Here is a 13,485-nt window from a genome sequence, read left to right as displayed (position 1 = left end):
TACTAGTAACTCACCACTGCTAGTAGCTCACCACTGCTAGTAACTCACCACTACTAGTAACTCCTACTAGTAACTCACCACTGCTAGTAACTCACCTCAGCTAGTACTCACCACTGCTAGTAACTCACCACAGCTAGTACTCACCACTGCTAGTAACTCACCACAGCTAGTACTCACCACTGCTAGTAACTCACCACTGCTAGTAACTCACTACTGCTAGTAACTCACCTCTGCTAGTAACTCACCACTGCTAGTAAGTCACCACTGCTAGTAACTCATCATTACTAGTAACTCACTTCTACTAGTAACTCACCACTGCTAGTAACTCACCACAGCTAGTACTCACACTGCTAGTAACTCACCACTGCTAGTAACTCACCACTTTTAGTAACTCACCACTGCTAGTAACTCACCACTGCTAGTAACTCACCACTGGTAGTAACTCACCACTGGTAGTAACTCACCACTGCTAGTAACTCACCAATGCTAGTAACTCACCACTGCTGGTAACTCATCACTGCTAGTAACTCACCACTGCTAGTAACTCACCACTGCTAGTAACTCACTTCTACTAGTAACTAACCACTGATATTAACTCACCCCAGCTAGTACTCATTACTGCTAGTAACTCACCACTGCTAGTAACTCACCACTGCTAGTAACTCACCACTGCTAGTAACTCACCACTTCTAGTAGCTCACCACTGCTAGTAACTCACCACTGCTAGTAACTCACCACTGCTAGTAACTCACCACTACTAGTAACTATCATGTGGGAGTTCGAACACGTGGATTGGGTAAAAATACTCACGTAGGCTGGAAGTACGTATATTGTAACTGAAGTATTTGGAAGGGCGCCACAGCCGATCCTGCCTCTCTCGCTCACTCTCGTATCACTGACTGGCCGCCCACAGTACCCATATGTGAGGGGGTCTTTGAATACTGCTGTCGTCAGCACAATATGAATAGACAGTGACTCAGGCAGAGACGGTTGGTAGTGAGTCAACTACTGGTACACTGGTTACTGGTAACTGGTTACTACTACTGAGAGCTCGGCGACGCTAACGTATGTCGTCCCGACATACAACTAATACAAACTAGAGATGGCAGGTATACGGCTTGGGCTGATTCTATACAATGTCAAAGTACACAACAATTAAACATTATAACATACATAAGTAGAACATTGGAATGGAAGCTTACGTAACTGAAACTGTAATGCAATACAAGGTATAATATAGCACAACTCATCGAAGAAACTCAACGTTGGGATTACACAATAAGTGATAAAAAAAATTTGATCGATCGATCTGTATTCATGTGATCTACGGATTCTGAGGAAGGAATATATACAAAGAAGTGTTTAACAGAAAGGCAGATTCGGTGCACTCAAATCTAGACTGTTAACTCTCAGAATGCGGAGAGAACATGAACACAAAAAAAATATTCTTGAATACTGATAAGTTGATACTGTAATTATTCATCTATACAGGTTATTTACATTTAACCCCAACTCTGCTAGGGTAAGATTGACATATGGAGAATGGGTGTCATCTCTGGGAGGATCAAACTCTGTAGCATTGGCTAACTCATGCTGTATTTGAGGCAAATCTGAATTGGATGTTACAAATGATACTTGAGGATTTCTCAATACCTGTCGTGTACGTAGGGAATAACGACATTCAGGTTGATCGTCTGACTGAGTATCAGAGGAAGAGAGTACAGGATCAGGAGGATTGTCAGAGTCTGTCACATTAGTCTGGGTTGGAACATCATTATCATCACATACTAACTTCATATGATCTAAATGCGATTCTTTATACTGACCAGTACTAATCTCTCTAACCTTATACTTTAATATTACCAGTGATATGTTCAACTACTCGATAAGGACCAACAAACTTTTGATCAAGCTTTGGCATTGCAGACGTTTTGTTAAAGTTAGTCAGCATAACTCTCGAACCTACTTTGATTTTGGATGGCTTTGCTCGAGTGTTTGCGACTCATAAATTCTGCTTACAATGTTTCTATAGGTGACACTCCACATTATGCATTGTACTGTGTAGATAAACGTTTGCCTTATGAGTTGTTATATTCTAATCCGAAACCAAATTACAACCCTGATGATTTCATAGCAACTCGTACCAGCTTAGCTCAAAGTGTTTTTAGAAGAATCCGTGAAACACTTCATAAATCAACAGCAATATGCAACAGTGACTCAGGCAGAGACGGTTGGTAGTGAGTCAACTACTGGTACACTGGTTACTGGTAACTGGTTACTACTACTGAGAGTAACTCACTTCTACTAGTAACTCACCACTGCTAGTAACTCACCACTGCTAGTACTCACCACTGCTAGTAACTTACCACAGGTAGTAACTCACCACTGCTAGTAACTCACCACTGCTAGTAACTCACCACTGCTAGTAACTCACCACTACTAGTAACTTACCACTGGTAGTAACTCACCACTGCTAGTAACTCACCACTGCTAGTAACTCACCACTGCTAGTAACTCACCACTGCTAGTAACTCACCACTGCTAGTAACTCACCACTGCTAGTAACTCACCACTGCTAGTAACTCACCACTGCTAGTAACTCACCACTGCTAGTAACTCACCACTACAAGTACTCACCTCCTCACACCGGCCAGGTGGACCAACGTAGTCTGCTGTCAACAGGTAAAAATAAGAACCACTTTGCAGAACCTGTTTTGACTACGACAATAAATCAACAAGTTGTCCAGCAAGAAAAAGCTTGGCAGCCGTGTCTCTTGCTGATGAGTAAGTGAGAATTAAAAAGTGAAAACAAGAGAGAGAGAGAAAGAGAGATAGAGAGAGAGAGAGAGAGAGAGAGAGAGAGAGAGAGAGAGAGAGAGAGAGAGAGAGAGAGAGAGAGAGAGAGAGAGAGAGAGAGAGAGAGAGAGAGAGAGAGAGAGAGAGAGAGAGAGAGAGAGAGACATTGGCCAGGACAACTTAATGTAAGAGATAGAGAGAAGTAAGAAAAGTAAGAGACAAACGGTAGTGATGTAATGAAGATAAGATAAAGTTAATGGCTCAATTACAGAGACGAAATACATTCCATTAATCATAGTCTTGAAAAGAAGACGGAGTAAAAACCATCGAAAACGAGAGAATGAAGGATAAACGAGGACAGACTAAGATATTTGATATTACTATACTATTCTGTCGCAACCTCGCGCTGACAGGCACAGAGAGGGGTGCCGCCTAACGCGTTTCTGCTTACACAAGGTCATGACTCCTCATTACCGAGGTAGGAAAGAGGTCATGAAACCTGATTATCTAGTAGGGATTCAGAGCGGTAGTTACCTGTCTGCTTGGCTGGTTGGACTGGACAGCTGGTGACCCTGGGCTCCTGCTGAGAAAGTCGACCCCCCATTGCATGGATATCATTTCACTCTCTGTGTGCACACCTGCACACACACACACACACACACACACACACACACACACACACACAGACACACACATCAAGACAGGATACGGTAGCCTGCACCCTTGACGTGCTTAGCATCCAAAGTAATGAACAAGATAACAAGGTGTACTGTGGAACATTCTTTAACGACAGCCAAAAGGGATTTCAAGAAGGTAAATCATGTCTCGCAACCCTACTGACGTTCTAAGCCAAAGTAATAGAACTTAAAGAACAAATAAGAGAGAAGAGAGAGATAGGACAATGTTCCTCGCGAGAGCCTATTACACAAACTGGAAATTCAGGCAAAGACAACAGTAAATGTACTTTACTAAATCAAACGACGTTATACGATGTTCCGCAGCAGTTCTCTTTGACTCCAGGCCATCAGTCGAATAGTGTAATTCCTGTTAATTCACACTTCGTCCGGCTTTAAGTGCTATCTCTACAGTGTCAATTGGCGGAAGTAGTTTTAACTCATTGTCAATAAAAATGATCTGTATTACAAATATTGTTGTCATTCGTGCAAATGTCCCAGGAATTTTCTGTTCACTTAACGAGGTGTTTACATGCTATGGCTTAGCTTCCCCCCGGAGACCAGCAAACATTTAAACAAGTGAATATTTATTTCCAAGAAACGGATGGGACTATTAACGTATTGTTTTTTTGAGAACTTGCTTGGCCATCAGCAGGAGAAGCTTGTAAGCAGCCAACACCTGCCTTGAAGAGGTCACCGCTGAATGACTCTTTCTGATTTAGTCCTCCATTTTATTATAATAATCATGAATGGCCATGAACAAGAGTTATGAGAGGTATATGTTACATAGAGATATATATTTATCACTGTAGATCCTTCTGCAGTTCGAGGGGAGTTGAGGAGTTGAACGATCTAGGGAAGGACTTGGTGGAATCCATGCAGTTTTATGAATAGATATGGTAAGGTAGGGTCAAACACACACACACACACACACACACACACACACACACACACACACACACACACACACATATTAAACCCTTGTGATTCATACAGAGTAAATTTAATTGGAGGATATTAGATGTCACAACACCAAATAAAGAGGTCAGATATCATATTTCTTTACGAAATAAAACGAATGTTGATTAAAAAAAACACTCTTTTCCTGTTTTATTCCAAATATATCAGGAGTAAACAGACGTAGTCTGTGTTTGTGAAGTTCAAAACCTGTCTAAGGTTTATCTATCTAAGGCAATCTATCTAAGACTGCATGTCACCTGCACAACACCAGAGATGGAAGTAAATTCTTTGCTAGTTGTAGAGTTGATGTGTGGCATGCAAAGAGTACGTAACCTTTATTCGGCACATGTAAACACCCTCATTTACAGGCTATCTCCCCCAACCAGCGAACCAGGTGACTGAGGGTTGACGATGGGGCCCCGTCGTTCAACCAGTACCCAGGTTCCAGCCAATGAGAAGATGGTTTTGACAATCGCATAGGTTATGTGGGTACCACTCTCCTGTCTGCTCTTGTCATTCCCATTCTAGAGCTGGTTGAAGCACGGTCTGCTTTCTAGTGGCTTCTATTCTGTCTTGCTTACCGTGGAGTGCACTAATACCTATTGCTGTACATAATGTATATAGTGTACATACTTCTGTTCTAAATTGGTGAAGGATAATATAAGTCAAAAGCTTTCTGCTGTGTTTATTTTGCTCCCTTTACACCCACGATAACAGGCCATTTGAACTCCTGGGTTGTAATATGATGCAACTTGCATCGACTCTGCAACTAGTCCGTTCGTCCGCTAGTTGCCAAGTTGCCAAGCTAATCACCTTTTGTAGCGACGGGAAGCTGTCGCAACCGGCCAGGTATGATCCTGTCACTCATCAGGACGAGTGGTGGGTGCCACGTCAGTTTTGTGACTTGAAAAACGTGTTCTCCATGTCAGAGAGTAAAGTGATGATGAAGATAGCTAAACCCCAATGGGTAAGTCGGGTATGTCGCAAGGTATATGTTGAAGAACTAACACTGAGCCATTATAAATGCGTAATTCGACGGAGGTCTTGATGAACCAGGAGACCTGGTCGAGGACCAACCCGCGGGGGCGTTAACCCCCTGAAAAACCTCCAGGTAGACTCCAGGTAGGTGCTGGTCGGATATTCACTTCTGGATGGCTAGATCCTGAGTCTGGTGTTGGTGTATCAGCCACTACTGTGCTGGAAACCAATAGTTTGTCAGACTTCTTGACAGAGTGTATGAGAGTCTTGGACTGGGAGTCAGTAACCCAGACTGAATTAGCGGGTTTAAAAGGAATCAGGTCAGTGTATTCTTCGATTCAGTGTATTTTTTGATTCAGTGTATTTTTCAGTTCAGTGTATTCTCCACTTCAGTGTATTCTTCTATTCAGTGTCAGTCTAGTTTAGTTCATACACCAGAAATATCGCCAACAACATTGCTGATGAGAGAAAAAGGAATGTTGACATGTTTGGAAGTCACAAAATATAATTAAAGTTAGTGTTGATACCATCTTTTGTTGCCTTCGCAGGGAATGAGAGAGAGAGAGAGAGAGTGAGAGAGAGAGAGAGAGAGAGAGAGAGAGAGAGAGAGAGAGAGAGAGAGAGAGAGAGAGAGAGAGAGAGAGAGAGAACATGATGATGATGATGATGACGAACTGGCAGAGTTAACAACATAAAAAGGAGATCCAGGCCACAGTTTTGGCGAAACGTTGCAACACATTACGAGGATAATGTCAATTAAGAATCCAGAGGAAGAGTTCAGCGAGAGAATTGGTCATTAGTTAATGTGTACAGCACTGCAGTGAACATTATCTTGCTTGAGACGGAAACATGTTTGTGGAAAGAAAGATGGACATAGAAGAGGCGGTGGTGGCCAAGATTGGTTTACAAGTACGTACGTTACGTTACGAGGCCTGGTCTCAGACCGAGCCGCGGGGGGCGTTGATCCCCGAAACCCTCTCCAGGTAAACTCCAGGTATGTCAAGTTGCTGTAGCAACTCCAGGAGAAGAAAGATAATGTAAAGTGTGTAGGGAGGGAGTACCAACACATTCTCCAGGACTATATTTAACATATCCCACTGCAAGATACAAAAATTAACTAAACATGGGTTGCAACTTCCTAACTAACAGTGGTAACATTTCACAAAAATACACAAGATTCACTGCTGCCAGGTAATGTAATACATAATGGCAGTGATACATGAATACTGAAACAGGATAATTTAGATAAAATAAACGAAAAATGACCTAAAATTCATAATGGTTAATGTGGCGGCGACTTAGTTCGGAAGATAGATTTATATACACTGGGAAAATAGACTGCATGCAAAAGTGACATTAAAACAATATCAAAGAAGTTTGACACAAACCCATTACAGTATGCTCCTCACTTAGCGACGAATTCGTTTACCAATGTGGTATTAGGAATGGAACTCCGTCGTTAAGTGAGGAGAGGCTGTATTTGGAAGAGGAGTTGAGACAGCAGGTGTGTTAAAAATATGCCCCTCACTTAGCGACGAATTCGTTTACCAACGTGGTCTTAGGAATGGAACTCCGTCGTTAAGTGAGGAGAGGCTGTATTTGGAAGGGGAGTTGAGACAGCAAGTGTGTTACAAATATTTATTTATTTTGTTGGAAACGCTTTATATGGGGCACATTTTTATAGATTAATTTTCTGGATGACGTAATGAAACATCTACTGGCTTCATCTGACGTCCTGAAACCCATCGTGTGTTGTCATTGACTTTATTAAACATTTTTCGGCTGCAGTTGACATCCTGAAGTTCCCTTCGGTTGCAGTTGATATCCTGAAGTTCCCTTCGGTTGCAGCTGACATCCTGAAGTTCCCTTCGGTTGCAGCTGACATCCTGAAGTTCCCTTCGGCTGCACTTGACATCCTGAAGTTCCCGTCGGCTGCACTTGACATCCTGAAGTTCCTTTTGGCTGCGGTAGAAAATCCCGCATCATTCCATGGTATCAAACAAGTAATCCCGCACCATCCCATGGTACCAAGTGGGTAATCCCGCACCATTCCATGGTACCAAGTGGGTAATCCCGCACCATCCCATAGTACCAAACAACTAATCCCGCACCATCCCATGGTACCAAATAGGTAATCCCGCACCATTCCATGGTACCAAATAGGTAATCCCGCACCATTCCATGGTACCAAGTGGGTAATCCCGCACCATCCCATAGTACCAAACAACTAATCCCGCACCATTCCATGGTACCAAGTGGGTAATCCCGCACCATCCCATGGTACCAAACAGGTAATCCCGCACCATCCCATGGTACCAAATAGGTAATCCCGCACCATTCCATGGTACCAAGTGGGTAATCCCGCACCATCCCATGGTACCAAACAGGTAATCCCGCAACATCCCATGGTACCAAACTGGTAATCCCGCACCATTCCATGGTACCAAACAAGTAATCCCGCACCATCCCATGGTACTAAACTGGTAATCCTGCACTATCCCATGGTACCAAGTGGGTGATCCCGCACCATCCCATGGTACCAAATAGGCAATCCCGCACCATCCCATGGTACCAAGTGGGTAATCCAGCACCATTCCATGGTGCCAAACAGGTAATCCCGCAACATCCCATGGTACCAAACTGGTAATCCTACACCATCCCATGGTACCAAACATGTAATCCCGCAACATCCCATGGTACCAAACTGGTAATCCTACACCATCCCATGGTACCAAACAAGTAATCCCGCACCATCCCATGGTATTAAACTGGTAATCCTGCACCATCCCATGGAACCAAACAAGTAATCCCGCACCATCACATGGTACCAAGTGGGTAATCCCGCACCATCCCATTGTACCAAACAGGTAATCCCGCAACATCCCATGGTACCAAACAAGTAATCCCGCACCATCCCATGGTACTAAACTGGTAATCCTGCACCATCCCATGGTACCAAACAAGTAATCCCGCACCATCCCATGGTACTAAACTGGTAATCCTGCACCATCCCATGGTACCAAACAACTAATCCTTCACCAGCTCACAGAACATAACGAGTAATCCCGCACCAGCTCACAGAACATAACAAGTAATCCCGCACCAGCTTACAGAATATAACAAGTAATCCCGTTCCAGCTCACAGAACATAAATAATCCTGCACCAGCCTACAGAACATAACAAGTAATCCTGTACCAGCTCACTGAACATAAAAATTAATCCCGTTCCAGCTCAAAGAACATAAATAATCCTGCACCAGCCTACAGAACGTAACAAGTAATCCGGCACCAGCTTCTGGGTGTTCTCAGAGGAAGTCATGGTGACCTACTCAGCTTGTTACTGGATCTGGGAAGCTCGGCTTTCCTCTGTACATGCAAGAAGCTTGCCACAGCCATAGCCACAGCCACAGCCACAGCCACAGCCACAGTGCTTCTTATTCCCATTCAACTTTGAAATAAGAATATTGATATTTTCTTCTTCGGTTCACCTCTCTTATGCATCTATTTATCTCTCTCTCTCTCTCTCTCTCTCTCTCTCTCTCTCTCTCTCTCTCTCTCTCTCTCTCTCTCTCTCTCTCTCTCTCTCTCTCTCTCTCTCTCTCTCTCTCTCTCTCTCTTTCTCTCTCTGTGTGTGTGTGTGTGTGTGCAATTAACAATATTAGAGCTTAATTAATGATCAAGAGAAGGCATTCCATTGGTGATCATGACTTGAATAGATTATCAGTAGTTTTGAAAGAGCCTGGGTAAGTCACCCTGCCTTAGTAAGTCATCCTGCCTTGGTAAGTCACCCTGCCTTGGTAAGTCACCCTGCCTTGGTAAGTCACCCTGCCTTGGTAAGTCACTCCGCCTTGATAAGTCACTCTGCCTTGGTAAGTCACTCCGCCTTGATAAGTCACTCTGCCTTGGTAAGTCACCCTGCCTTGGTAAGTCACTATTACAACCCAGACACACTAAGGCCTGTTATCCTGGGAGCAGAACAGACAGTTGAATGACTTTGAATTATATTTTCCTTCACCAAGTGCGATAGTAAGTATTTACAAGTATGTTATTATTATTATAATCAGAAAGAAGCGCTAAACCACAAGGGCTATACAGCATTTTTACAAGTATGTACACTATGTACAGTTGCAAATGTGTGTACACCACGGTTTATCAAAGGCCAAGACACAGCCTGGAGACAGAATGGACAACCGTGCTCAACCAACTCTAGAATGGAAATAACAAGGGTGGACAGGTGAGTGGTGACCACGACACCTCCACAACTGCCAGACCCACCTTCTCATTGACTGAACCTAGGTACTGATCGGATGATGGGGCCCCATCGTCCGACCCTGAGTACTGGTTCGCTGGTTGGGGAGATAGCCTTTCAGTGAGGGTGTGTATGTGCGCCAAATAAAGGTTACGTACTCTTTGCATGCCACAGTCACCCTGCCTTGGTAAGTCACCCTGCCTTGGTAACACACCCTGCCTTGGTAAATCACCCTGCCTTGGTAAGTCACCCTCTGCCTTGATGAGTCTGTACCTTGCTGGTCTGACTCCATACTGAGTATGATGTTCACTCGTGGTGTACAAGTTGCATAAAACATGAAGAGAACATGCATAAAGTGCACACAACAGTTAGCTGCAGCCTTGTTTACAAGATAAACTCAATGTAGCAAGAATAAGCTTGTTTAAATATATATATATATATATATATATATATATATATATATATATATATATATATATATATATATATATATATATATATATATATATATATATATATATATATATATATATATATATATATATATATATGCTACTCATTTCTGTAACACTGCAAGCTCCTGATGTATTGATTGCCTAGAGCACCAACGTCCTTCGTGGTTGTATTACCCAAGAAAGCCCAAGGCCAATTAAATATTTTAGTCACACAAAACTCTCGTAAAAGTTCAGCGAGGTCCCAGCAGGCATCCTGTGAAACTTATAGGACTCTGAAGACGAGGATCGGGAAAGACAGGAGTTCCTGCCAGAGAGATAACACTAACAACACCTGCTGTGCTACAACACCTGCTGTACCACAACACTTGCTGTACCACAACACTTCCCCAGTGTCGAGCTAGTAATTATCAAAGAAGCAAACAGAACCAAACAACTTTGCTTGGAGTCGGCTCTGATCGCCGCTACTAACACCATCACATCAGGAAATCAGGTTCAACCCCCTAACTTCTGAAGTACTGACCTCACTTATCCTCACCTCACATGACGCTGCTGCTGCTACATACAGTGTACGGTGAATAACTAGAGATATTAACCTCACTTCACTGTCAGACAGCAATTGTACATTACTGAAAGAAACATCAGTCTCAAGTCACGTTTCTCCAGTTTCACTCTATATCTGTGTGAATTGCTAAATACCCTGACGGGCGAAACGTCTTCGCAATACACGAAATAACCCAGCATTATGTCTTATTTATTCTCTTGGTGTATATACACTGGGAGATGCATACACATCTCAGTGTATATAGTGTATATATGTGCTTGATAGGTGACAGCAATCACACACCACCACCTGTCCAGGTGACAACAAGCACATACCACCACCTGGCCAGGTGACAGCTGGTACATACCACCACCTGGCCAGGTGACAGCTGGTACATACCACCACCTGGCCAGGTGACAGCTGGTACATACCACCACCTGGCCAGGTGACAGCTGGTACATACCACCACCTGGCCAGGTGACAGCAAGCACATACCACCACCTGACCAGGTGACAACAAGCACATAAAATAGGTCTTGACTACACGATAGCTGCGATTCGCTTACCTCGTCCACCAGTGACCTGCTTTCCCTTGTCGAGGACCATAGTTATTAATAATAATAATAATAATAATAATAATAATAATAATAATAATAATAATAATAATAATAATAATAATAATAATAATAATAATAATAAATACATACATACAATAATAATAATAATAATAATAATAATAATAATAATAATAATAATAATAATAATAATAATAATAATAATAATTATCATTATTAATATTATTATTATTATTATTATTACTATTATTATTGATAACAATAATAATAACGTGTTTTATTATCATGTTTGCTGCATTTACAAATACTTATAACAGGAATTCTCAAGATATGTAATTTATTTATAAGAATATATATATATATATATATATATATATATATATATATATATATATATATATATATATATATATATATATATATATATATATATATATATATATATATATATATATATATCTTTCAACACACCGGCCGTATCCCACCGAGGCAGGGTGGCCCAAAAGGAGAAACGAAAGTTTCTCCTTGTACATTTAGTAATATATACAGGAGAAGGGGTTACTAGCCCCTTGCTCCCGGCATTTTAGTCGCATGGCTTACGGAGGAATAATTCTGTTCCACTTCCCCATGGAGATAAGAGGAAATAAACAAGAACAAGAACTAGAAAGAAAATAGCAGAAAACCCAGAGGGGTGTATGTATATATATATATATATATATATATATATATATATATATATATATATATATATATATATATATATATATATATATATATATATATATATGTCAAATGAATATGTAAAACTGGTCAATTAGCAAGAACTCATTTAAAATTAAGTCCGTTCTGAAATTTTCTTTTGTACGTTTAAAGATATATTTTTTTCATTAATGTTAATGTAAAAATTTATAATTTTGCACCAAAAGGAACTTAGAAAACTTACCTAACCTTATTATAACAAGAACAATTTATTTTAGCCTAACCCAACTAAATATATTTTAGATTTGTTTACAATAATTTAATATTAAACAAACACAATCAAATATATTTTTTTCGTTAGGTTTAGAATGATTTTAGCGAAATTATTGCATACACAAATTTTCACTTGTCCTATATGGCAAGATGAGCGTTGCTATTTATATATAGCGAGAGAGAGAGAGAGAGAGAATTTCTTTTTTCAACACGTCGGCCGTCTCCCACCGAGGCAGGGTGACCCAAAAAGCAAGAAAATCCCAAAAAAGAAAATACTTTCATCATCATTCAACACTTTCACCACACTCACACATTATCACTCTCTTTGCAGAGGTGCTCAGAATACAACAGTTTAGAAGTCCCTCCAAACTGCCAATATCCCAAACCCCTCCTTTAAAGTGCAGGCATTGTACTTCCCATTTCTAGGACTCAAGTCCAGCTAACCGGTTTCCTGAATCCCTTCACAAAATGTTACCCTGCTCACACTCCAACAGCTCGTCAGGTCCCAAAAACCATTCGTCTCCATTCACTCCTGTCTAACACTCTCACATGACGGAATTTCCGGTGAGTCAAGCAGAGAACGTGATGGTGGCAACATAATGCTGACTCTCTCTCTCTCTCTCTCTCTCTCTCTCTCTCTCTCTCTCTCTCTCTCTCTCTCTCTCTCTCTCTCTCTCTCTCTCTCTCTCTCTCTCTCTCTCTCTCTCTCTCTCTCTCTCTCTCTCTCTCTTTCTGTCTCACCCCAGCCAGGTCAAACCGGGTCCCCGGTCCACTGCTTCCGTGTCGGGTCAGTGGACCAGTTCTCTTCCAATCATGAGGTCAATAGTGGTCAAGCTCTCCCCGGTTCACGTCAGGTCAATGGTCCACTTCTCCCCCCGGATCAGGTCAATGGTCCACTTCTCCCCTCGGATCAGGTCAATGGTTCATTTCTCTCCTGGATCAGGCCAATGGTCCACTTCTCCCCCCGGGTCAGGTCAATGGTCCACTTCTCTCCTGCATCAGGTCAATGGTCCACTTCTGCCCCCGGGTCAGATCAATGGTCCACTTCTCCCCCCGGATCAGGTCAATGGTCCACTTCTCCCCCCGGGTCAGATCAATGGTCCACTTCTGCCCCCGGATCAGGTCAATGGTCCACTTCTCCCCCCGGATCAGGTCAATGGTCCACTTCTCCCCCCGGATCAGGTCAATGGTCCACTTCTCCCCCCGGATCAGGTCAATGGTCCACTTCTTCCCCCGGATCAGGTCAATGGTCCACTTCTCCCCCCGGATCAGGTCAATGGTCCACT

The sequence above is a fragment of the Cherax quadricarinatus genome, chromosome 23 (assembly GCF_038502225.1).
Source record: "Cherax quadricarinatus isolate ZL_2023a chromosome 23, ASM3850222v1, whole genome shotgun sequence".
In the NCBI taxonomy this organism is placed as follows: Eukaryota; Metazoa; Arthropoda; class Malacostraca; order Decapoda; family Parastacidae; genus Cherax; species Cherax quadricarinatus.
This window is presented reverse-complemented; position numbering follows the sequence as displayed.